This window comes from Myotis yumanensis, unplaced genomic scaffold, assembly GCF_028538775.1.
Source record: "Myotis yumanensis isolate MYYU_CA2020_CCGP unplaced genomic scaffold, mMyoYum1.0.hap1 SCAF_1, whole genome shotgun sequence".
In the NCBI taxonomy this organism is placed as follows: domain Eukaryota; kingdom Metazoa; phylum Chordata; class Mammalia; order Chiroptera; family Vespertilionidae; genus Myotis; species Myotis yumanensis.
In genome coordinates this window covers 93779728-93804028 of record NW_027223752.1, presented here as the reverse complement: position 1 = coordinate 93804028, position 24301 = coordinate 93779728, and the positions used below count along the sequence as shown (strand labels likewise).

Sequence of the window (24301 nt, the reverse complement as noted above, 5' to 3'; positions counted from 1 at the left end):
GATTCCCCATTGATTTTTCTCATGGCACACACAAACACATTAAAATAATATATGTTTTTAATTAGTTAATTAATTAAATGATTTAATTAAATATATATTTAATTTATATTAATAATTTAATTAAATATATATATATATTTGTCGATCTGACAAAAAAAGTGTAATTTTTATTCATTCACACCGGACAGCTATGTTTTGTGGTGTTACTTGTCATTTTTTAACTTGACAATCTAAGGGGAAAAGAGGTCAATGCCCCTAAATAGTTGGGTTTTGCTTTAAAAATTCTGGCGGCACACCGGTTGAAAAAGCACTGCTGTCCATGTTGAAGCTGGAGAAACACTGACTTAGCATACTATACACTTTCGTTTCCTGCCTAACTTTACCCACTGGAATGTAAATTCCATGAGGCTAGGGATTCTTGACTATTTTGTTCACTGCTCCATTCATAGTTGGCTAGAATAGTGCATGGCAATAATAGGCCTTTAATACACTTATTTGATTAACCCCTAGAGTGCTGGGGAGCGCGATCAAGCTCCTCCTGTCTTTCGCCAAAAGTGCCAGGAGCGCTATTGCGCTCCTCCTGCGGTGTCACTATTAGATGCTAGTACAGGGGTGGGTAACCCTGTACTATAACCAAACATGGCACGCCAGTAACTTTTGCTGGCACGCGAAACCCTCTCTTATAATCGTCCATTTACAATTGTCAATCTTTGTTCTCAGTGATGAATTTTGTTAAGTCTCATAATAGGAGTAGCCTGACGGATGAACGTAGTAGCTCGTGCATTATCTCTGAAGGTCACGAAATATAAACCTGATGTAAAATCTCTGTCATCAGTGATGCAGCAGCAAAAGTCCCGCTGATAATATCAAACGGAGTCCTAAAGTTTTCTGTCGGACTATCAGTGTACATGTATACATTACAAAATAAACGTATTTTTCGCCATCATATACTGTGTTTTGTCGCTTGAATGAATTTTATTATTTCTTCAAGGTTCTTCACAGACGTACACCTTAAGAGATATCAAGTAGGCGTAACATGTTCTAAAAAAATTAGGGTTGGCACACAGAAGAATTTTGAGTCAGAGATTTTGCTGGTTTTGGCACGCACTCACAAAAAGGTTGCCCACCCCTGTGCTAGTAGTTCACTCTTTATTGACAGATGGCACCTAAGGAAAATCAGCAAAAAATGCCTTGGCAATTTTAGCATAGTTCCTAGGATATTGGTTGGCACTCAAAGGGTTAACTTACTGATGTAGGGCTTTAAAAAAAAATGTTCCCAGCAGGTTCCCAGGTTCTACCTCTGAGTCCAGATCAGATTTATAACACTGTGTCCTTCCTACAGAGAAATCACAGAAATGGCAACATCAGTCATGTCTCTGAACACCATCTGCTTGAACCCGAGAGTGAGAGGCAGAAAGTACAGTCCCTGGGCCCAGGGAGCCAGGGAGCGGCCCCTCCAGGCCACACCATTAGCCTCCAACCTGGCCTCCTTCAGCCCCTGCTCACCCTAGGAGAATGTGCTCACCAGACGTCAGAAAAGGGGAGGCCGGGAGCAAGCGCCTTTCTTTTCTCACGCGCCTGCCTCTTGGGCTCATCTCTTGTTTCACCCGAGTTCAAGCTGCAGCACAACCAGAACTTTCCTTTTACCCTTTTTGGGTCCAAAAAAGGGCCAGAGAGAAGCATACAGATTTCTACGTGTGCACTGGGAGCCCCCATAGGAAAATGACGACCCAAAGAAGCGAGGCTACACAGGTTTCCAAGGAGCCCTGGTTTCTCTGTGCTAGGGTGAGGGACTGACTGCGGCATGGAAGGGTTACAGAATGTTACAGAATGTGCTAAGGGGAGGAAATGGGACATGAGAAATTGAATGTGCTGGGAGGGGGGACTGACGTATGGAGAGGGATTGCAGGGTTAGGAACCATGGAAGAAAAATTGCTAGATTGTCTTAGAAAAACAATGTGTTATGATACGCTCCAGCCAGGTGTGACTCTGTTTACCCCCCTTCGTGCTTATGAACTTTCTGTGAACTTCTAAGGTAACACTGTTTTGCTATAAAGGATCATACTGCACCCTTGATCTCTGCCACATTGGTGCAAACCTTCCCAGAGGGGGAAGGTGCGGGCTGTGGTCAGCTGGCCAGCTTAATAAAGGCTCTTAAATTTAAATTCTGAGTCGGTGGTCTATCTCGTTGAGCCAACCCATAACATCTCTTACTGGAGAACAGTATTTAGAGACAAGATCTGGTGCCTAGTGTTTATGGAGACCTGCTTTTAAGCCCTGTGCCTGTATTATTCACTGGATTATAGCCCGTTATTAGCATGGCCTTGCCTTGGCCAGTGGGAAGAACCCTTTCACACCGGCTCTCCTCTTGTTGACATGGCCCATCAGTCGCTGTTCATTTCTGCACTTTTCAGCACAGCTGGGGTCCCAGGCTCAGCCCCTATTTTCCCACCTAAGAGCTTGGCCTCCCCAACCCACCCCCACCCCCACCCCCACCCCCACCCCCACCCCCACCCCCATGCTGCCCTGCCCTGCCCTGCCCCTCCAGCCCGCAGTGCCCTGGGCGCCCTGTTGGGCCCAGTGAGCCTTCCTGAGAATGACCGGGAGGACACTGGGCCGGGCGGGGGGCAGGCGGGAGCAGCTGGCGGGAGAGGAGGGCGTGTGGGGAGGCGGAACCGGAGACTCAGGGGCACCCCCTGGTCACCGCCCGCGGCTTCAGAGCCCCCTGCCCGTCAGGCCCCGCCCCGGCCCCGGAGCTCAGGTCAGCCCTCGGTCCGAGCCTGGGCGCCCGGCGGGCGGGGGCGCCTTCCCCGAGGGCGCAAAAGCGTCAGGCACCTCCTTCGAGCCGGAATCGAACCAGCGACCTAAGGATGTCCGCACAGGCGTCCGCCTACAGTCCTCCGCTCTGCCAGCTGAGCTATCGAAGGGCGCGCCTCCGGGCCCGGCAGCGCTCCCCCTGGAGCTGCGGGCGGCCAGGGCGCCGGGGCGCCGGTCTCCCCCGCCCCGGCGGGCGGGCGGAAGCCCCTGTGCGGAGAGCCCGGCGCCGCCGCCTGCGGCCCTTCCCGGGAGGACGGCGCCCGGACGGCGGGCGATGCCTGCGACTGACACGCTGGCCGACTGGCCTCAGACCCACCCGCCCTCCGCGGCTCCTCACTTCCCCGCCGACTCTGCCGAGGGCCCCTCCCGCCCTGAAGACGCCCGGTCGCCTCTGCGGAGCGCAGCTTTCCCCGCCGCCGGCAGCTGCTGAACGCAACCTGTTTCGGCACCTTCACTGCTGTCTGCGCGCTCACCTGTGACCCGGTCCAGTCAGAAAGGACCCGAGGGCGTTTCGGGGCCGCCCTGCGTGCGGGCTGGAGAGCGCGACCCTGAGCCCTGGCCGGGGCTCCTGGGCGAGAGCCCGGCCTGGCCGCGGTCGGAGGGCACCGCTGGGCGCTGTGACCCGGCTTTGTCTCTACACAACGGAGGGCTTCCGCTCGGCCACCGCATGCTCTGAATCCAGCACGTTGTGTCACTCAGATCAGAGAGACCCCCTGGGTACACGTGACCACGATTTCTTATTTAGCGTCTCAGCACTTATCAACCTGCAAAAAAGGATGGATGACTTGAAGAGGAGTTCGAACAGACGAGGACAAAAATGGGATGCAATTTTCTTTCGCTGAAAGGAAGGTGGGATCCTCGGTGGGGCCGCAACTGCTGGGCGCCGGGTGCGACGAGACCCGGTCCTCCCTCCAGGGTCGGGGCCTCGCCGCCTCGCGGCCACCTGGGTGCAGGGCCCGGGTCGGAACCTGGAGACCGGGCTCGGGGGACGTCAGGCAGGGGGCGTGGTGTATGCAGATGAGCAGGCGCGCAGAGGCTGCCGGTCCCACTCCGCCTGCGCCTCCACGTCCCCGCATCCCGAGATGGACGCGCCCCCGGGGTTGTCGTGGCGACGGGCGCCGTTGTCACTCGGGTCTCTGGGGCAGCGGGGGCGCAGCGGCGTGTTGAGTGGAGTGAGCGTGTGTGAGAAGTGGGCCGCGCGTGGGGGTTGGGGTTTGGGCGGTGCGAGCAACTCATACTTACCTGGCAGGGGAGATACCATGATCACGAAGGTGGTTTTCCCAGGGCGAGGCTTATCCATTGCACTCCGGATGTGCTGACCCCTGCGATTTCCCCAAATGTGGGAAACTCGACTGCATAATTTGTGGTAGTGGGGGACTGCGTTCGCGCTCTCCCCTGGTTTAAGTCGTCGCAAAGAAAGAACTAGCGGTTTTCTTGGGTATCGCAGCTCCTGTTGCTACTCTGTGCTCTGCTTTCAATGCTTGTCTGCTTTCAATGCTTGAGGGCGCGTGCCCTTAGCTATCGGTGCAGTTGCCTAAGAAGTCTTTGCCCAGCCAAGGGACACCCTGAGGAAAACCAAGAGACTGGGCATTTTCCCACATTGTTCATCTCTATTGTCTGTTTCCAGAAGTGTCTCCTCACCTCGTGTGCCCCTCCCTTTCGCCTCCCCGCCATACAACTCAACGCCAGGATGGTCTTCCTGGTGTTGAGTTGTAGGAGTTCTTTATATATTTTGGAAATTGACTCCTTATCCGATGTATCACTGGCCAATGTGTTCTCCCAGACCCCCGTACAGTGAGTGGTGGGCTCCCTTTTCATTTTATGGGTGGTTTCTCAGTTTGATGTAGTCCCTTTTCTTTTTCTCCCCCTACCCCCTTCCTTTGGTTTCCCTGGCCCTACGAGATGTATCTGAGAAAGTACTGCTAAGTGAGATCCCCGAGATCTTAGGGCCTATGTTTTCCTCGAGGATTTTAATGGCTTCACGACTTACAGTTAAAGTCTCTTATCCATTTGGAGTTTATTCATGTGCATGGTGTCAATTGCTGGTCTAGTTTCTTTCCTTTCTTTCTTTCTTTCTTTCTTTCTTTCTTTCTTTCTTTCTTTCTTTCTTTCTTCTTTCTTTTCTTTTTTCCTTCCTTCCTTCCTTCCTTCCTTCCTTCCTTCCTTCCTTCCTTCCTTCCTTCCTTTCTTCCTTCCTTCCTTCCTTTCTTCCTTCCCTCCCTCCCTCTCTCCCTTCCTTCCTTCCTTCCTTCCTTCCTTCCTTCCTTCCTTCCTTCCTTCCTTCCTTCCTTTCTCCCTGTCCAGTTTTCCCAAGGCCATTTATTGAAGGGACTGTCTTTACTCGGTTGTATGGTCTTGCCTCCTTTGGGAAATATTTAAGTGAAAGCATATGGTATTTCTCTGACTTATTTCACTGAGTGTAATATAATACCCTGTAGGTCCACTCATGCTGTTGCAAATGGTAAGATTTCAATTCTTTTTACGGCTGAGTAATATTCCACAGTATATATGAACCATTGCTTTTTTATCCAGTGATCTATTGATGGGCACTTGTGTTGCTTGTATAACTTGGCTATTGTAAATAACGGTGCAATGAACATAGGGTGCACATAGTCTTTTGAATTCGTATTTTGAGTTTCTTCAGATAAATCCCAGAAATGGAATCACTGTTTCGTAAGACAGGCCCATTTTTAATATTTTTAATTTTTTTAAATATATTTTTATTGACTTTTTACGGAGAGGAAGGGAGAAGGATAGCGAGTTTGAAACATCAATGAGAGAGAAACATTGACCAGCTGCCTCCTGCACACCCCCCCACTAGGGATCGAGCCTCCATCCAAGGTACATGCCCTTGACCGGAATTGAACCTGGGACCCTTCAGTCTGCAGGCCGACGCTCTATCCACTGAGCCAAACTGGTTTTGGCTAATTGATTTTTTACAGAGAGGAAGGGAGAGGGATAGAGAGCCAGAAACTTCCATGAGAGAAACATCAATCAGCTGCCTCCTGCACACCTCCTACTGGGGATGTGCCCACAACCCAGGTACATGCCCTTGATGGGAATCAAACCTGGGACCTTTCAGTCCGTAGGCCGACGCTCTATCCACTGAGCCAAACTGGTTAGGGCAATATTTTTAATTTTTTAAAAAAATTTATTTTAGAGTGATAGACAAAGGAGAGGTACAGGAGAGAGAAGAGAAAAATTTGTTGTTCTACTTCATTGGTTGCTTCTTGTATGTTCCCTGACCAGAGATCAAACCCACAACCTTGGCACATTGGGACGATGCTTTGACCAACTGAGCTACCTGGCCAGGCCCATTTTTAATTTCTTTTTTGTTATTGTTGTTGTTGATGCTACCCCCCTCCCCTCATGTTTAATCTTTTGAGGAAACTCCATACTGTTTTCCATAGTGGCTGCACCAGTCTGCATCCCCACCAACACTGCACCAGGGTTCCTTTTTCTCCACATCCTTGCCAACACTTGTCAATTGTGGATTGATAGTCATTCCGGCAGGTGTGAGGTGATATCTCATTGTGGTTTTAATTTGCATTTCCCTGACAGTGAGTGATCTTGAGCATATTTTCATGGGTCTATGGCCTTTTGTATGTCCAATTAGGAGAAGTGTCTATTCAGATCCTCTGCCCATTTTTTAATTGGGTTGTTTTTTGGTGTTGAGTAGTATGAGTTCTTTATCAATTTTAGATATTAACACCTTATCAGATGTATTGTTGGCTAATGTGTTCTACTATTTAGTAGGTTTCTCTTCTTAATTTCTTTTTTTTTCCTGTTAATCCTCACTGGAGGATATTTTTCCATTGATTTTTACGGAGAGTGGAAAAGAGAGAGAAAGACAAACATCGATTGAGAGAAACACATCTATTGGTTGCCTCCTGCATGAGCCCTGACCAGGGCCAGGCCAGGGAGCAGCCTGAAACCAAAGTACATGCCCTTGACCAGAATTGAACCCGGGACCCTTTGTTCCACAGGCCCACACCCTATCCACTGAGCCAAACTGGCTAGGGCTGGTCTTCATTTTTTTAAAAAAATATATTTTATTGATTTTCTACAGAGAGGAAGGGAGAGGGACAGAGAGCCAGAAACATCGATGAGAGAGAAACATCGACCAGCTGCTTCCTGCACATCCCCTACTAGGGATGTGCCCGCAACCAAAGTACATGCCCCTGACTGGAATCGAACCCAGGACCCTTCAGTCTGCAGGCCGACGTTCTATCCACCGAGCCAAACCAGTTAGGGCTGGTCTTCATTTTTTATTGTTGACAGTATTACAGATGTCCTCCATTCTCCCCCTCCCCCCCCCCCCCCCGTTGTCCCCCCTCCCCCCCACCCCCTGCCCCACACCAGGCGTTCACCACATTATTGTCTGTGTCTGTATATGTTCTTTGATTAATCTATTAATCAACTATGCATTAATATATGCAGAGTAGATTAATCTACTCTGCATATATGTTCTTTGATTAATCTATTCTTGTCGCCCATAGCCCCCTGGGCTGCTCTCCCCTTTGAGATCTGTCAGTCTGTTCCATGTATCCATGCCTCTGGTAATATTTTTTCCTCAGTTTATTTTGTTCATTAGATTCCACATATAAATGTTGGAGGGAACACAATACCGAATATCAAACTATACTACAATGCCATTGTTTTCAGAGGAGCCTGGTACTGGCACAAGAACAGTCATATAGACAGATGGAACAGAACAGGGATCCCAGAAATCGACCAAAGCCATTCCATTCAATTAATACTTGTCAAAGGAGGCAAGACCATACAACGGAGTAAAGACAGTCCCTTCAATAAATGGCCTTGGGAAAACTGGACAGGGAGAAAGGAAGGAAGGAAGGAAGGAAGGAAGGAAGGAAGGAAGGAAGGAAGGAAGGAAGGAAGGAAGGGAGAGAGGGAGGGAGGGAAGGAAGAAAGGAAGGAAGGAAGGAAGAAAGGAAGGAAGGAAGGAAGGAAGGAAGGAAGGAAGGAAGGAAGGAAGGAAGGAAGGAAGGAAAAAAGAAAAGAAAGAAGAAAGAAAGAAAGAAAGAAAGAAAGAAAGAAAGAAAGAAAGGAAAGAAACTAGACCAGCAATTGACACCATGCACATGAATAAACTCCAAATGGATAAGAGACTTTAACTGTAAGTCGTGAAGCCATTAAAATCCTCGAGGAAAACATAGGCCCTAAGATCTCGGGGATCTCACTTAGCAGTACTTTCTCAGATACATCTCGTAGGGCCAGGGAAACCAAAGGAAGGGGGTAGGGGGAGAAAAAGAAAAGGGACTACATCAAACTGAGAAACCACCCATAAAATGAAAAGGGAGCCCACCACTCACTGTACGGGGGTCTGGGAGAACACATTGGCCAGTGATACATCGGATAAGGAGTCAATTTCCAAAATATATAAAGAACTCCTACAACTCAACACCAGGAAGACCATCCTGGCGTTGAGTTGTATGGCGGGGAGGCGAAAGGGAGGGGCACACGAGGTGAGGAGACACTTCTGGAAACAGACAATAGAGATGAACAATGTGGGAAAATGCCCAGTCTCTTGGTTTTCCTCAGGGTGTCCCTTGGCTGGGCAAAGACTTCTTAGGCAACTGCACCGATAGCTAAGGGCACGCGCCCTCAAGCATTGAAAGCAGACAAGCATTGAAAGCAGAGCACAGAGTAGCAACAGGAGCTGCGATACCCAAGAAAACCGCTAGTTCTTTCTTTGCGACGACTTAAACCAGGGGAGAGCGCGAACGCAGTCCCCCACTACCACAAATTATGCAGTCGAGTTTCCCACATTTGGGGAAATCGCAGGGGTCAGCACATCCGGAGTGCAATGGATAAGCCTCGCCCTGGGAAAACCACCTTCGTGATCATGGTATCTCCCCTGCCAGGTAAGTATGAGTTGCTCGCACCGCCCAAACCCCAACCCCCACGCGCGGCCCACTTCTCACACACGCTCACTCCACTCAACACGCCGCTGCGCCCCCGCTGCCCCAGAGACCCGAGTGACAACGGCGCCCGTCGCCACGACAACCCCGGGGGCGCGTCCATCTCGGGATGCGGGGACGTGGAGGCGCAGGCGGAGTGGGACCGGCAGCCTCTGCGCGCCTGCTCATCTGCATACACCACGCCCCCTGCCTGACGTCCCCCGAGCCCGGTCTCCAGGTTCCGACCCGGGCCCTGCACCCAGGTGGCCGCGAGGCGGCGAGGCCCCGACCCTGGAGGGAGGACCGGGTCTCGTCGCACCCGGCGCCCAGCAGTTGCGGCCCCACCGAGGATCCCACCTTCCTTTCAGCGAAAGAAAATTGCATCCCATTTTTGTCCTCGTCTGTTCGAACTCCTCTTCAAGTCATCCATCCTTTTTTGCAGGTTGATAAGTGCTGAGACGCTAAATAAGAAATCGTGGTCACGTGTACCCAGGGGGTCTCTCTGATCTGAGTGACACAACGTGCTGGATTCAGAGCATGCGGTGGCCGAGCGGAAGCCCTCCGTTGTGTAGAGACAAAGCCGGGTCACAGCGCCCAGCGGTGCCCTCCGACCGCGGCCAGGCCGGGCTCTCGCCCAGGAGCCCCGGCCAGGGCTCAGGGTCGCGCTCTCCAGCCCGCACGCAGGGCGGCCCCGAAACGCCCTCGGGTCCTTTCTGACTGGACCGGGTCACAGGTGAGCGCGCAGACAGCAGTGAAGGTGCCGAAACAGGTTGCGTTCAGCAGCTGCCGGCGGCGGGGAAAGCTGCGCTCCGCAGAGGCGACCGGGCGTCTTCAGGGCGGGAGGGGCCCTCGGCAGAGTCGGCGGGGAAGTGAGGAGCCGCGGAGGGCGGGTGGGTCTGAGGCCAGTCGGCCAGCGTGTCAGTCGCAGGCATCGCCCGCCGTCCGGGCGCCGTCCTCCCGGGAAGGGCCGCAGGCGGCGGCGCCGGGCTCTCCGCACAGGGGCTTCCGCCCGCCCGCCGGGGCGGGGGAGACCGGCGCCCCGGCGCCCTGGCCGCCCGCAGCTCCAGGGGGAGCGCTGCCGGGCCCGGAGGCGCGCCCTTCGATAGCTCAGCTGGCAGAGCGGAGGACTGTAGGCGGACGCCTGTGCGGACATCCTTAGGTCGCTGGTTCGATTCCGGCTCGAAGGAGGTGCCTGACGCTTTTGCGCCCTCGGGGAAGGCGCCCCCGCCCGCCGGGCGCCCAGGCTCGGACCGAGGGCTGACCTGAGCTCCGGGGCCGGGGCGGGGCCTGACGGGCAGGGGGCTCTGAAGCCGCGGGCGGTGACCAGGGGGTGCCCCTGAGTCTCCGGTTCCGCCTCCCCACACGCCCTCCTCTCCCGCCAGCTGCTCCCGCCTGCCCCCCGCCCGGCCCAGTGTCCTCCCGGTCATTCTCAGGAAGGCTCACTGGGCCCAACAGGGCGCCCAGGGCACTGCGGGCTGGAGGGGCAGGGCAGGGCAGGGCAGCATGGGGGTGGGGGTGGGGGTGGGGGTGGGGGTGGGGGTGGGGGTGGGTTGGGGAGGCCAAGCTCTTAGGTGGGAAAATAGGGGCTGAGCCTGGGACCCCAGCTGTGCTGAAAAGTGCAGAAATGAACAGCGACTGATGGGCCATGTCAACAAGAGGAGAGCCGGTGTGAAAGGGTTCTTCCCACTGGCCAAGGCAAGGCCATGCTAATAACGGGCTATAATCCAGTGAATAATACAGGCACAGGGCTTAAAAGCAGGTCTCCATAAACACTAGGCACCAGATCTTGTCTCTAAATACTGTTCTCCAGTAAGAGATGTTATGGGTTGGCTCAACGAGATAGACCACCGACTCAGAATTTAAATTTAAGAGCCTTTATTAAGCTGGCCAGCTGACCACAGCCCGCACCTTCCCCCTCTGGGAAGGTTTGCACCAATGTGGCAGAGATCAAGGGTGCAGTATGATCCTTTATAGCAAAACAGTGTTACCTTAGAAGTTCACAGAAAGTTCATAAGCACGAAGGGGGGTAAACAGAGTCACACCTGGCTGGAGCGTATCATAACACATTGTTTTTCTAAGACAATCTAGCAATTTTTCTTCCATGGTTCCTAACCCTGCAATCCCTCTCCATACGTCAGTCCCCCCTCCCAGCACATTCAATTTCTCATGTCCCATTTCCTCCCCTTAGCACATTCTGTAACATTCTGTAACCCTTCCATGCCGCAGTCAGTCCCTCACCCTAGCACAGAGAAACCAGGGCTCCTTGGAAACCTGTGTAGCCTCGCTTCTTTGGGTCGTCATTTTCCTATGGGGGCTCCCAGTGCACACGTAGAAATCTGTATGCTTCTCTCTGGCCCTTTTTTGGACCCAAAAAGGGTAAAAGGAAAGTTCTGGTTGTGCTGCAGCTTGAACTCGGGTGAAACAAGAGATGAGCCCAAGAGGCAGGCGCGTGAGAAAAGAAAGGCGCTTGCTCCCGGCCTCCCCTTTTCTGACGTCTGGTGAGCACATTCTCCTAGGGTGAGCAGGGGCTGAAGGAGGCCAGGTTGGAGGCTAATGGTGTGGCCTGGAGGGGCCGCTCCCTGGCTCCCTGGGCCCAGGGACTGTACTTTCTGCCTCTCACTCTCGGGTTCAAGCAGATGGTGTTCAGAGACATGACTGATGTTGCCATTTCTGTGATTTCTCTGTAGGAAGGACACAGTGTTATAAATCTGATCTGGACTCAGAGGTAGAACCTGGGAACCTGCTGGGAACATTTTTTTTTAAAGCCCTACATCAGTAAGTTAACCCTTTGAGTGCCAACCAATATCCTAGGAACTATGCTAAAATTGCCAAGGCATTTTTTGCTGATTTTCCTTAGGTGCCATCTGTCAATAAAGAGTGAACTACTAGCACAGGGGTGGGCAACCTTTTTGTGAGTGCGTGCCAAAACCAGCAAAATCTCTGACTCAAAATTCTTCTGTGTGCCAACCCTAATTTTTTTAGAACATGTTACGCCTACTTGATATCTCTTAAGGTGTACGTCTGTGAAGAACCTTGAAGAAATAATAAAATTCATTCAAGCGACAAAACACAGTATATGATGGCGAAAAATACGTTTATTTTGTAATGTATACATGTACACTGATAGTCCGACAGAAAACTTTAGGACTCCGTTTGATATTATCAGCGGGACTTTTGCTGCTGCATCACTGATGACAGAGATTTTACATCAGGTTTATATTTCGTGACCTTCAGAGATAATGCACGAGCTACTACGTTCATCCGTCAGGCTACTCCTATTATGAGACTTAACAAAATTCATCACTGAGAACAAAGATTGACAATTGTAAATGGACGATTATAAGAGAGGGTTTCGCGTGCCAGCAAAAGTTACTGGCGTGCCATGTTTGGTTATAGTACAGGGTTACCCACCCCTGTACTAGCATCTAATAGTGACACCGCAGGAGGAGCGCAATAGCGCTCCTGGCACTTTTGGCGAAAGACAGGAGGAGCTTGATCGCGCTCCCCAGCACTCTAGGGGTTAATCAAATAAGTGTATTAAAGGCCTATTATTGCCATGCACTATTCTAGCCAACTATGAATGGAGCAGTGAACAAAATAGTCAAGAATCCCTAGCCTCATGGAATTTACATTCCAGTGGGTAAAGTTAGGCAGGAAACGAAAGTGTATAGTATGCTAAGTCAGTGTTTCTCCAGCTTCAACATGGACAGCAGTGCTTTTTCAACCGGTGTGCCGCCAGAATTTTTAAAGCAAAACCCAACTATTTAGGGGCATTGACCTCTTTTCCCCTTAGATTGTCAAGTTAAAAAATGACAAGTAACACCACAAAACATAGCTGTCCGGTGTGAATGAATAAAAATTACACTTTTTTTGTCAGATCGACAAATATATATATATATTTAATTAAATTATTAATATAAATTAAATATATATTTAATTAAATCATTTAATTAATTAACTAATTAAAAACATATATTATTTTAATGTGTTTGTGTGTGCCATGAGAAAAATCAATGGGGAATCTTGTTAAAACCTTGATTCTGCCCTGATCAGGTTAGAGCATCATCCCGATATGCCAAGGTTGAGGGTTTGATCCCTGGTCAGGGCACATACAAGAACCAATTAAAACCGCAATGAGATATCACCTCACACCTGCCAGAATGGCTACTGTGGATAAATGGATAAATGCCGGACGTTGGGCGACATTTGCGGGTGGGTCTTGATCCGACATCTAGAAGGGTTCTGGAATCTGGAGAAGGCTGTGCGTAGATTAAATAGGAGTCCAGAGATGAAATGTAATTGTGAAAGGCATTTGGGGGTCAGAGGAGCCTAGTTTAAAGGAAACTAAGTTCTCCTCGTCTCAGGACCCCATGCTTTTTATTAACACAAATTGTCCCGAGGAGAGGCAGAGATACACACTTCAAAGGGTCAGGGTTTCCTATACAGAGTCCATTGTCAGAATGGGGGAATTAGCCTACGGCTGTTCAGGTGTTTGGCCAGTAGGAGGCAATAACATGTAGATTAAGATGCCCCGAGCTGTCTGGCAGCAAACAGTCAATTTAATGTATCCTATTCGGGTTTGGGGAAATGCCATCAGCCATTCCCAGATTCACCCCTGCTGTCCTGCTGGAATTGGCTTCCAGCAGATAAACAACAAATGCTGGCGGGGATGTGGAGAAAAGGGAACCTGAGTGCACCCTTGGTAGGACTGCAGACTGGTGCAGCCGCTGTGGAAAACAGTGTCCAGTTTCCCCCCAAAATTAAAAATGGCACTGCTGTTTGACCCAGCGATCCCACATCTGGGAATATATCCCAAGACTTCTGAAACACCAGAGAGAATATATGCACTCCTATGTTCATGGCAGCAATATTGATGATAGCCGAGATCCGGAAACAGGCCAAGGGGCCATAAGTAAATGAGTGGATAAAAAAGCTGTGGCACATTTATTTACACAATGGGTACGGAATACTATCTGGCCGTAAAAAAGAAGGAAATCCGACCTTTTTGGACAACATGGATTGACTTGCAGATTATTATGAGAAGTGAAATAAGCCTGCCAAAGAAAGACAAATACCATAGGATCTCACTTATAGGTCCAATGAACAAAATAAACTGACGAACAAAATAGAAACAAAGGCATGGATGCATGGAACACACTGACAGCTGTCGGGGGGAGGGAGGAGAGGGGACTGGATGCAAGAAGGGGAAGGGATTAGCTAAAGACCGTATATGACAGGGACAGCAGTGTGGTGATGACAGAGGGAAGGAAGGCTGGGTGGAGGCGGGCAAAAGTGGGGGAAATGGGGACATCTGTACTAGTGTCAACAGCATAAATAAAGGGGGGGAGGGGGGAGGAATGAAAAACCAATTTACTGCCATAAAAAAAAATCAACCAATGACTGCATAAAGTGGAGCAACGAGTGGATGTTTCTCTGAAACCAATAAGTAAAGGTTAAAGAAAAATAAGTTGATACTGACTCCGTAGGGCTTGGGGAGATCAGACATAAGAGTGTGCATAGGGGGGAAAAAAGATGAACAAATATAATAATCTGAACAATAAAGATTTAATTTAAAAAAAAAAAAAAAAAAAAAGAGTGTGCATTGCATTTGCAGGTCAAAGGCCACATAAAATAACCGGGAGGTAAAAACGCCATGTAAAAAAAAAAAAAAGGCAACAGAAAGAGTTACAGACCAGAAGCCAAGACCCTCCAGGAAAAATTGCTAGATACTAGTGTTGAGAACGCAGAAAGCTTTGCCCGGTGTCCCAAGGCGACGACGTCCCGCTGCGAACACAACGCAATCTGTCTTTGTAACCGAAAAACCAGGGGAGAGCGCGAACGCAGTCCCCCACTACCACAAATTATGCAGTCGAGTTTCCCACATTTGGGGAAATCGCAGGGGTCAGCACATCCGGAGTGCAATGGATAAGCCTCGCCCTGGGAAAACCACCTTCGTGATCATGGTATCTCCCCTGCCAGGTAAGTATGAGTTGCTCGCACCGCCCAAACCCCAACCCCCACGCGCGACGCACTTTGCACACACGCTCACTCCACTCAACACGCCGCTGCGCCCCCGCTGCCCCAGGGGCCCGAGCGACAACCGCTCCCGATGCGACAGCAACCCCGGGGGCGCTTCCGTCTCGGGATGCGGGGACGTGGAGGCGCAGGTGGCGTGGACCGGCAGCCTCTGCGCGCCTTCTCATCTGCATATGCCACGCCCCCGGCCAGAAGTCCCTGGCGCCCTGTCTTGCATTTTGACTCGCCAGCCGCAGGACTCCAGGAGAGAAGACTCAGGAGAGATCTGCTCTGAGTCTTCTAGTTGAAATAAACTTTAGTTCGTAGTTTAAAGTTAGATTGAGGAGGTCGATTTCCTCTAAAATTTTCCCCAGCGGAAGATCACCGTTTGGGATTCTAGGTGGTTTCCTTTTTCTTTGGCTGCCTTTGTGCCTGGAGCAGGTTAGGGCCGGTTTGCTGGACCGCTACGTTCATTTTTAGATATGATTCATTGAAAAAAATAAATGCATAAATATATGCAATATGCTACCTTCTGTCTAGGAAAAATGTGAAAATAGAAGAGAAGCGCGCGCACGCACACACACACACACAAACCAAAATGACTTTTCAGCCCAGTGTATTAGCTTATAAGCATCTTCAAGTCTAAGGATAAGAACTGACAGCCAATACTAGACTGTCCCACAGTAGCTTCGTTTTTCATAGCTTTGTGACCATAACCAATCTGTAACGATGCTGTGTGTGTTGCAGGAGTTAGTAAGGAAAGGGGTGCAGGGAGTCCAGTAGGGAATGGAGGGCAAGGAGGAGGGGGGTGGTGTTCAGAGGGAAATTGGAATTGAAGATGTCAGTAGGGGCTCATGATTATGAACATTATTTTAATCCTCACCCAAGGATATTTTCTCCACTGATGTTTAGAAAGAGTGGAAGGGAGAGGGAGAGAGAGAGACACATGGATTGATTGCCTCCCGCATGCCCCCTCCCCCCCCCCCCCCCCCCCCCCCCAGGGCCAGGAGCCTGCGATAGAGGTACCTGCCCTTGAGGGGAATGAAGCAGGGACCCTTCAGTCCCTAGGCCAGCGTTCTATCCACTGAGCCAAACCAGCTAGGGCTTCATTCCTTTTAATAGATCTGGACATGTGTAGGGAATATATGTATTTCCTAGCCCCATCCACGTGTAATAAGCACACCCAGGGGCCTGTTCTTGCTTTCCAAATGCCATTCCCCAATGAAAGAACCAGGCTCTTTGGAGAAATAGATGATTTTCAAGGAGCCAGGGAAGGGGACCCCTTCCCTGAGTGAGCTCGGAACACGCTGTGCCAGAAAATAAGGAAATGCTCCAAAGAGTATGTGAACATCTCCAAAGGCAGCCGACTCGAAGGGGCTTTCATGGGCCCGGTCGAAAAACATCTGAACATCCAAAGAAATAAAAGCAGTAACGGCCCGGCCGGTGTGGGTCAGTGGTTGAGCTGCGACCTCTGTGTGGGCCAGGAGGTCATGGTTCGTTTCCCGGTCAGGGCACATGCCCGGCCCCAGCTGGCGGCAGCTGTTTGAGTGATTCCACTGGAGACCTGGAGACCTGGAGAACTGCCCAGCTGAGCTCAGCCAGAATTGCCGATCCAAAGAATTGTGAGCAAATAAACGGCCATTATTTTAAATCACTGTCTGAGGGCCCTTTGTTACACAGCCCTGGGTAACTGGTACACCACCTTACCCAAGTAATCAATGTTAACGCCACCAACACTTGAACAAATGACCGAAAGTGCCTCCAAATGTGGTGCCCAGAGGAGGGCACAGCATTACATTTTTAGGGCGGTTACAGCAAAGTACAGGCTCACCTCGTTTTGTTGGGCTTCTATTTATTGTGCTTCACAGGTGTTACTTTTTTGTAACCTCATCCAAGGTTATGTTTATTAATGAGGAGGGGGGCGGGTTGAGAGAGAGAGATAGAGATAGAGATATATATATGTGTGTGTATATATACATATATATGTGTGTGTGTGTGTGTGTGTGTGTGTGTGTATGTATACATATATATATAGAGAGAGAGAGAGAGAGAGAGAGAGAGAGAGAGAGAAACATGCATCGGTTGCCTCCCGTTTGTACCCCAACCAGGGATCGACCTTGTAACCTAGGCATGTGCCCTGACTGAGAATCGAACCCGAAACTTTTTCGGTATACAGGATGTCTCTCCAACCAACTGAGCCACACTTGCCAAGGCAGGTGTTGCATTTAAAAAAAAAACAACAACAAAAAAAACAGAAGGCAAGACCATCCACCAGCATGAAGATTACGACTCACTTTCTGTGATGCTGGCTTTCTCGCTGGATAGGATCCCTGATTAACTCTAAGGTAAGCCTCCACCACAAACTGGGTATCTTAAAACAACAGGCATCTGTTCTCTCACAGTTCTGGAAGCTAGGTACCCAAAATCAAGGTGTCGGCAGGGCCATGCTCCCACGCAGACTCTGGGTAGAATCTCTCCTTGCCTCTTCCTAGCTCCTAACCTAGGGGGACCAGCAGTCCTTGGCTTGTGGTCACATCACTCCAATCTGTTTCTGTCATCCCATGGAGTTCTCCCTCCTTGTGTGTCTCTTTCTTCTTCTTCTTCTTTTAACCAGGCATTTTTAATTACTTCCCCTTTATTTCATTTTTTTAAAAAATATTTTTTATTGCTTTCAGAGAGGCAGGGAGAGGGAGCAAGAGATAGAAACATCAATGATGATAGAGAATCATGGATCGGCTGCTCCTGCACGTCCCACACTGGGGATCGAGCCCACAACCCGGGCATGTGCCCTGACGGGAATCGAACCTGTGACCTCCTGGTTCATAGGTCAACACTCAACCACTGAGCCACACCAGCCGGGCTGTGTGTTGCTGGGGTCCAACCCCAGCATGTCCAGGGGTCCCCAAAGGTGTGGACAGAGTTGGCGAAGAAGGAATGACACGGAGACAGCGTTCAGTTGATCAGCAGCCTAGCCAGGACCTCTAGCCAAGTTCTGGCGTAGGATCTCCAGCCAAGTTCTGGTCAGGATCTCCAACCAAGTTCTGTAGCCAGGTTCTGGTCAGGATCTCCAGCCAGGTTCTGTCTAGGATCTCCTCCAGCCAGGTTCTGTAGCAAGGTTCTCCAGCCAGGTTCTATCCAGGTTCTCCTGCCATGTTCTGTCTAGGTTCTACAGCCAAGTTCTGTCACCAGGTTCTGTAGCAAGGTTCTCCAGCCAGGTTCTATCCAGGTTCTCCTGCCATGTTCTGTCTAGGTTCTACAGCCAAGTTCTGTAGCCAGGTTCTGTCTAGGTTCTCTTGCCATGTTCTCTCACTAGGTTCTGTCTCTAGGTTCTGTCTCCTGTTGTCTTGTTACATCTGTATTTATACCAGTTGATTTTAATCCTGTCAATTTCTATTCCAAAGGTTAGGGCGTTGTTTCTTATCTCCATTCCAGGGAGTAAAGATTATGTAGCTTAAGCGTGATTGTTTGTAGTTAAAGTGATTAACTACCCGCCTGGCACTTAGTTAAGGGGTTTTATTCCCTCCCTAACTTCAGGGAAAAATCCCCACCTGGGGAAACAACCTTTCTCGGAGAGGTGACCTTGGTTAAAACACATAGCGCCAAGAAGGGGAGCAAACATATTAAGAACAGGTCCCTTGAAACATATGCTGTGCAGATGTTTCTTCTCTGCAGCGACTGTGTCAAGCAGCAAGGATGGACCGGCTCCCGGCAGTGTGTCTCTTTGTTTACATGGCGTTTTCCTCTCATAGGGATAACCCTGTCATATTGGATTAGGGACCACTCTCCAGACCTCACCTTAATTTGGTTGTGTCTGCAAAGATCTTATTCCCAAGTGAGGTCACATTCCTAGGTACCAGGGGTTAGGACTTCAAAATATGTCTCTGGAGGGACCCGAGTCAGCCCATAGCAGTCACAAAAGCACTTTTGTAGTTAGTCTTCCTTTCAAATATGCACTTGAACGTGACTATGAAGAAACAGGACAACCCCCAAGTGGAAGGACTGTCTAGGATAACTGGTCTCCAGTCTTCGAAAATGCCTACAAAGAACGACCTGGGAACTATTTCAGATTGAAGTAGGTTAAAGAGACATGATGTCCGAATGCAATATGTGGTTTGAATTTTCCTTTGCTATAAAGGGCATTATAGGGGCAATGGATGGAAACTGAATAATGTCTGCAGAGTAAATGAGGAAAATACTGTAAATGTTGCTCCAGGGTTAATTTCTTGATTTTGATCATCGCACTAGGGGTTAGGTAAGAGATCCCTTTGTTTTCAGGAAATACACCCGGAGGCAGGAAACTTCCTGACACAACCAACCATCAGGAAGGCTGAGGCCATAGTGTCCCCACCTCCCCGCAGCGGGACCGCCCCCGGCCTCCAGTCCGCCTCCCCCGGGCTGTGCTCCGGGGACCGACCGCTCAGGAGCCACCATGGTCCGGGAGGCGCCTTCAGCCTCCACTCGACTCAAGAAGGAGCCTTCTCGGCGGAGGAGAGAGAGACCCGGGGCCTGAGGCGGCACCGAGCCCCGAGCCGGGAGTGTGACATTTCCGTTCAGCTCCTTTCAGAGACGCGCCTCCCCCGCCCCGGCCCCCGCGGCTCCCCCGCGAACGGCCGCCTTGGCCTGACCTTCCGTCCCCTGTTCCTTTGCCTGCGGCTCGATGGGGTCACCGCCTAACCTGAAAGGCCAGGGATGAGGAGGGAAAGTTTCCTGTAAATTGATGAGGAAACTCTGATCTGAGTCTCTAAGTTGAACGGACACTCTGCGGCGTGTCACTGTGGTTGACAGGAAGGCGAGACCGAGCCCGGGCCCTGACCCACCCTCGGTGGGGCCATCACAAGTGCTGGGCGCCGGGTGCGGCGAGAGCCGGCCCTCCCTCCCGGGTCGGGGACTGGTCTCCTCGCTGCCAGAGGCGCGGATCAGAACCCGGAGACAGGGCGCCGGGGACGTCATGGCGGGGGCGTGGCGTACGCAGATGAGCAGGCGCGCAGAGGCTGCCGGTCGCACTCCGCCGGCGCCCCCACGTCCCCGCACCCGTGACGGAAGCGCCCCCGGGGTTGCTGTCGCATCGGGCGCGGTTGTCGCTCGGGTCCCTGGGGCAGCGGGGGCGCAGCGGCGTGTTGAGTGGAGTGAGCGTGTGTGCAAAGTGTGTCGCGCGTGGGGGTTGGGGTTTGGGCGGTGCGAGCAACTCATACTTACCTGGCAGGGGAGATACCATGATCACGAAGGTGGTTTTCCCAGGGCGAGGCTTATCCATTGCACTCCGGATGTGCTGACCCCTGCGATTTCCCCAAATGTGGGAAACTCGACTGCATAATTTGTGGTAGTGGGGGACTGCGTTCGCGCTCTCCCCTGGTTTCTGCTAGTTTGAAAAACAGAGCTGAGGTGTTCCTGTTAGTGGTTGCTTCTGTAAATGAGCTTTTTTTCCCCCCCAGTACAAGTTTGTTGGGAACTGGGAAAGAAGGGTGTGTGACGATTCAGTTCTGCCCGGGGCTCCTGCTCCGAGTGCTCCTCAGCTGTAGTCAGGATCATACTAGGTTTCCTCCCCCGTCGCACCTGTGTCAACAGACAAAGGGTGGGCGCGGGTCGGGGCGGGCTTCCGGACACAGTTGGAATCTAGTAATCGCACTCCTTGTTTTTAAGGTTGAGTAGCTCGCTCCCTTTTCCCCAGGGCACTTTTCTTTTAAACCCTTGTCGGTCTCCCATTTTACTGTTTTCTGCAGAATGCCCCACTTAAACAAGGTCAGTTTGAGGCCAATTTCTATAATTTTACTACAAAACATCAAGGATATTGAATAAGGTTTTCCAAACTAGGTATCACCAGTGTGAACCTCAGTGGTCTACAGGCCTGATTCACTTACTTACTTTGTTAATCCTAAGTGGCGGGCGGGAGGGAGGGAGGGAGGGGGGGGGGGGCGGGGGGGGGGGCGGGGGGGGGGCGGGCGGGGAGAGAAACATCAACATTGATGGGCTGCCTCCTGCAGGCACAATGTGGGATCTAGCCAGCAACCCGGGCCTGTGCCCTGACCGGGAATGGAACCTGACCTCCTGGTTCATAGGTCGATGCCCAATCACCGAGCCACGCCATCTTTCCTTCTGTTTCACTGTTGTGTCCCACAGGCAGGGATGGTCAACAGATGCTTTATCAACGGCACACAACTCATAGCAGCGAATATCTAGGGCTGCTATATTTATCAGGGACAAACAAGCATTGAGCTGTGGAATAACAAATGTTTGTTCTGGAGATGCAAAGTAGAATCTTTCCTTTGTATGCCCTCAGCGAGTAACATATTCTTTACCTCATTTGTAGGATTTGTCTGTGAGAAGACCCTTGCAAAGTGTGGTAGTCAAATCATTTCTATGTGAAGCAACCCTCCCCCTCCCCCACACTGCTGCTTCCAGCCGACCCCCACTCCCAACAAGTGCTCTACAAATGTGAGAGGCCAAGGGAGGTACCATCCACTCTAACGCCTCCCCCCCAAAGGCCACCGTGGTACAAACAGATGAACTGTTGGGTATGTACAGCTTTTTGCCCTGTATTTGCCATTTCTTGGCATTTACAGAGCATCTTCACATTTCCAAAGCGCTGTACCAACATGTATTAATCCTCACAACACCCCTGTGAGGTAGGCCAATGTGTCTTGTGTAGTAGAGAAACTGAGGCAGAGAGAGGTCAAGTGAACCTGCCCGAGGCCACAAGGGCACCCCGTGAGGGAACCCCACCGAGTCCTGAGCTGGGACTCTCCATCCCACGTTCACCCGCTTGCTGAGCACTGCATGGGCATATTGTCACCAGTGAAGGTGACCTGAAGCACAAAGCACACAGATCTCCCAGGCAACAGAACAATCAACAGCTCACATGGCATCGGTGAGCAAGAGTGAAGGAGAGAAATCTTCACCAGCACAGCAGCGAGGCTGTGGAGGAAGGCGGAATCCTCCGGACTAGGCTTGGGCGTAGGCCAGGCCTTCTTCAGAGCCCATCCCAGCGGTGACCAACCCAAAGGCCTGTGGTTTCCAAATGGGAGCAAACTCAGAAAAAGACGGTGGGAAAAGCCAACCACTCTACCTAATTTTAAATAGGCATGGCATAATGTTCTCCCACATTAGAAAGGCCAGTATGTTTGTCATGTAACTACTGACAATTAGTAGCCTTTATGGTACCTAAACTTTATTCGACGTGTTTCTATTTCTTTTCCACCAGCACGAGTTGTTCCCTACAGCAGACCTCTCTCTCTCTCTCTCTCTCTCTCTCTCTCTCTCTCTCTCTCTCTCCATACTAATCTATACACTGGCATAAATACCAACTACTGGCTCAATGGCATGTGTCCTGTGGTTCATTGGCGAGCTAGGGACGGAATCCAGGAAACCTTAGCAGGCCATATTCTCAGCTCCTGGATTTTAGAAACAGCTGTCTCTAACCGGCCTCTGCCCAATTCCATCCTCTATGAAGTGCCAAAGCACAGCAGCAGTCCATGGTTTTGTGAAGGGATGGGTGAGCTTGGCTCACTCTGTCACTGCGAAGGAAAGAAGGAAAACTAAGACCTGCTCTGTAAGAACGAGGGAGGAGCAGATTCAGTAGAGCTACCCCTGATGTCAGAGTGATGCAATGACCACAGAGTTAGAAACCATCACTGTTATCACCGTTTATTTGACAATAGTTGGTTTAGTCTACAAGTTTAAGGCAAACATACTAATGCATTTGCTTTTCTTCAGAAATCATACTTAGAAAGATTACATAAAGTCTGTCCCAAAACTTCTAAGAAATATTCATCAATTAAAAATAAGTCTGATTAAGATGCTTTACCAGGATACATGAATGAACTAAGGTGGTATTCCATGTTTCCTTAAAAACAAAATTCAAAAAAGGTAGTGGCAATCTTTATCTTGCTTGAAGAATATATTTTGAAAGGGTTAAACTTCAGAAGTGACTTAAAGGTAAGTAAGGTTGGCAGCCATGAGGAATACTATTCATAAAATAAACAGAGCTATAGAGGCTACTGTAGAAAAGGACTGAACTTTGGGCTTTTGAAGAGGAGGCGCGCAGGAGGAGCAACCCCCGCCCCGGGGAGCTGCAGGTGCGGGAGGCGGGAGGGCAGCGCCCACCACGGGCCGGGCTGGCAGTGCCCGTGGGCCGCACCGCTCCATGGTTTCTCAGAAAAGAGGTGAGTAGGTGCACGTTGTCAGCTGTTTCTTTTGTTTCCAGTGAGCAGTGAATGCCGAGCATCATGAAGAAAACAAACGTAAAATCTGAAGGAAGGCAGCCCTTTTTGACCCCGACGGTGGGGTGTGGCTTATGTGTCTCCATTTAACACTGCCAGGCAGTTCTGCAGCAACTGGAGGTTGCCCTAAACAGGAAGGGAGAGTCAAGTATGAAGTTCAAATAGTTTGGGAGAGTCTCACTCAAAATATAAAGTATGAAAAATCGCCCAACTTTTAATTTGTTACAACACAGGAAGTTTGGAAACAGCTACTTATTATACACAAATAGACATATAATTATAGAATTTGTTTCACGCACAACATTTTCCACATACTACGTTCTTCAGTAAACTTCCAGCAAGACCAATGTTAATGCTTTGATCTGGAACGTTCGAATGAGGGAGGAAGTATGCCCTTTGTGTCCGGGTTAAACCACTGAACACTTTCTGGCTGTAAGATAGGTTCCTATCACTGTCCTATAGCTATTAACAAATACACTCGCATAGATATATAGCGGTTTTTATAAAAATGGTAAGATTACAGGCAACAGTATTGTATGAAGTTCATACCTAAGTAACCATTTGTAAGGGGCCAAGGGATGTACCATCCACTCTAAGTATTGCAGTCTTGATAAAAATGGTAAGATTACATACAAAAGTATGAAATTCATACCTAAGTACCCATTTGTAAAGCACGTACACTGCCATCCAAATTTGGAGAGGTGTAAAGGCAAACTTAAGTACAGGGCGAGGCAAAAGTAGGTTTACAGTTGTGAGTATGTGAAGAACAGTTTATTCTGGTATTATTATTATTACTTATAATTCTTGTATTATTTTCTAGACAAATGGAAGCCTACTTTTGCCCCAATATTTAGGTTACATAATACATAAAATGGGGTGAAAGAAACTCCTTCCTTCAAGTAGAAAGTCAACCGAAATGTATAAAGAATGATGGAGTTACAAAATGACCACTTGGCAACCATCATATTAATATCAAAGTCAGGCAAAAATCATTAGATGCTAAAAACTGTATGATGCTAAGATGCCGATGCTGTAGCCATTAGCTATGTGCAGCTACGTAAAATTTACATTTCTGCTGGTCAAAAGTAAACATGCACTTGGGGGGTGAGGGGGAGTCAACTCGGGAAAAAGGAGACGTATGTAAAACTTTAGACCAGTGGTTCACAACCTTGGCTGCACAGGTGATTCTAATGTGCAGCCAAGGTTGAGAACCACTGCTTTAGACAATAAAAAAATTAAAAAAAAAAAAAAGTGAACATGCACTGGCCGGTGTGGCTCAGTTGGTTGGGCGCTGTCCCATGAACCGAAAGGTTGTGGGGTTCCAGTACTGGT

At 50.0% G+C, this 24301-nt stretch overlaps 6 non-coding genes across 6 annotated transcripts; 3 read left to right on the top strand and 3 right to left on the bottom strand.

Annotated features, from left to right (window-relative positions):
• Nucleotides 1–2836: 2836 nt before the first annotated feature.
• Nucleotides 2837–2927, bottom strand: TRNAY-GUA (transfer RNA tyrosine (anticodon GUA)). The gene is given in 2 exon segments: nt 2837–2872; nt 2891–2927. It is a non-coding gene; the product is annotated as a tRNA-Tyr (tRNA).
• A 1124-nt stretch (nt 2928–4051) lies between these two features.
• LOC139000056 (U1 spliceosomal RNA) lies at nt 4052–4215 on the top strand. Its single transcript, XR_011469515.1, has one exon. It is a non-coding gene; the product is annotated as a U1 spliceosomal RNA (small nuclear RNA).
• A 4331-nt stretch (nt 4216–8546) lies between these two features.
• Nucleotides 8547–8710, bottom strand: LOC138999995 (U1 spliceosomal RNA). The gene has a single exon (XR_011469498.1). It is a non-coding gene; the product is annotated as a U1 spliceosomal RNA (small nuclear RNA).
• A 1124-nt stretch (nt 8711–9834) lies between these two features.
• TRNAY-GUA (transfer RNA tyrosine (anticodon GUA)) lies at nt 9835–9925 on the top strand. The gene is given in 2 exon segments: nt 9835–9871; nt 9890–9925. It is a non-coding gene; the product is annotated as a tRNA-Tyr (tRNA).
• A 4636-nt stretch (nt 9926–14561) lies between these two features.
• On the bottom strand, nt 14562–14725 carry LOC138999937 (U1 spliceosomal RNA). Its single transcript, XR_011469481.1, has one exon. It is a non-coding gene; the product is annotated as a U1 spliceosomal RNA (small nuclear RNA).
• A 5216-nt stretch (nt 14726–19941) lies between these two features.
• On the top strand, nt 19942–20105 carry LOC138999875 (U1 spliceosomal RNA). The gene has a single exon (XR_011469468.1). It is a non-coding gene; the product is annotated as a U1 spliceosomal RNA (small nuclear RNA).
• The last annotated feature ends 4196 nt before the right edge of the window (nt 20106–24301 follow it).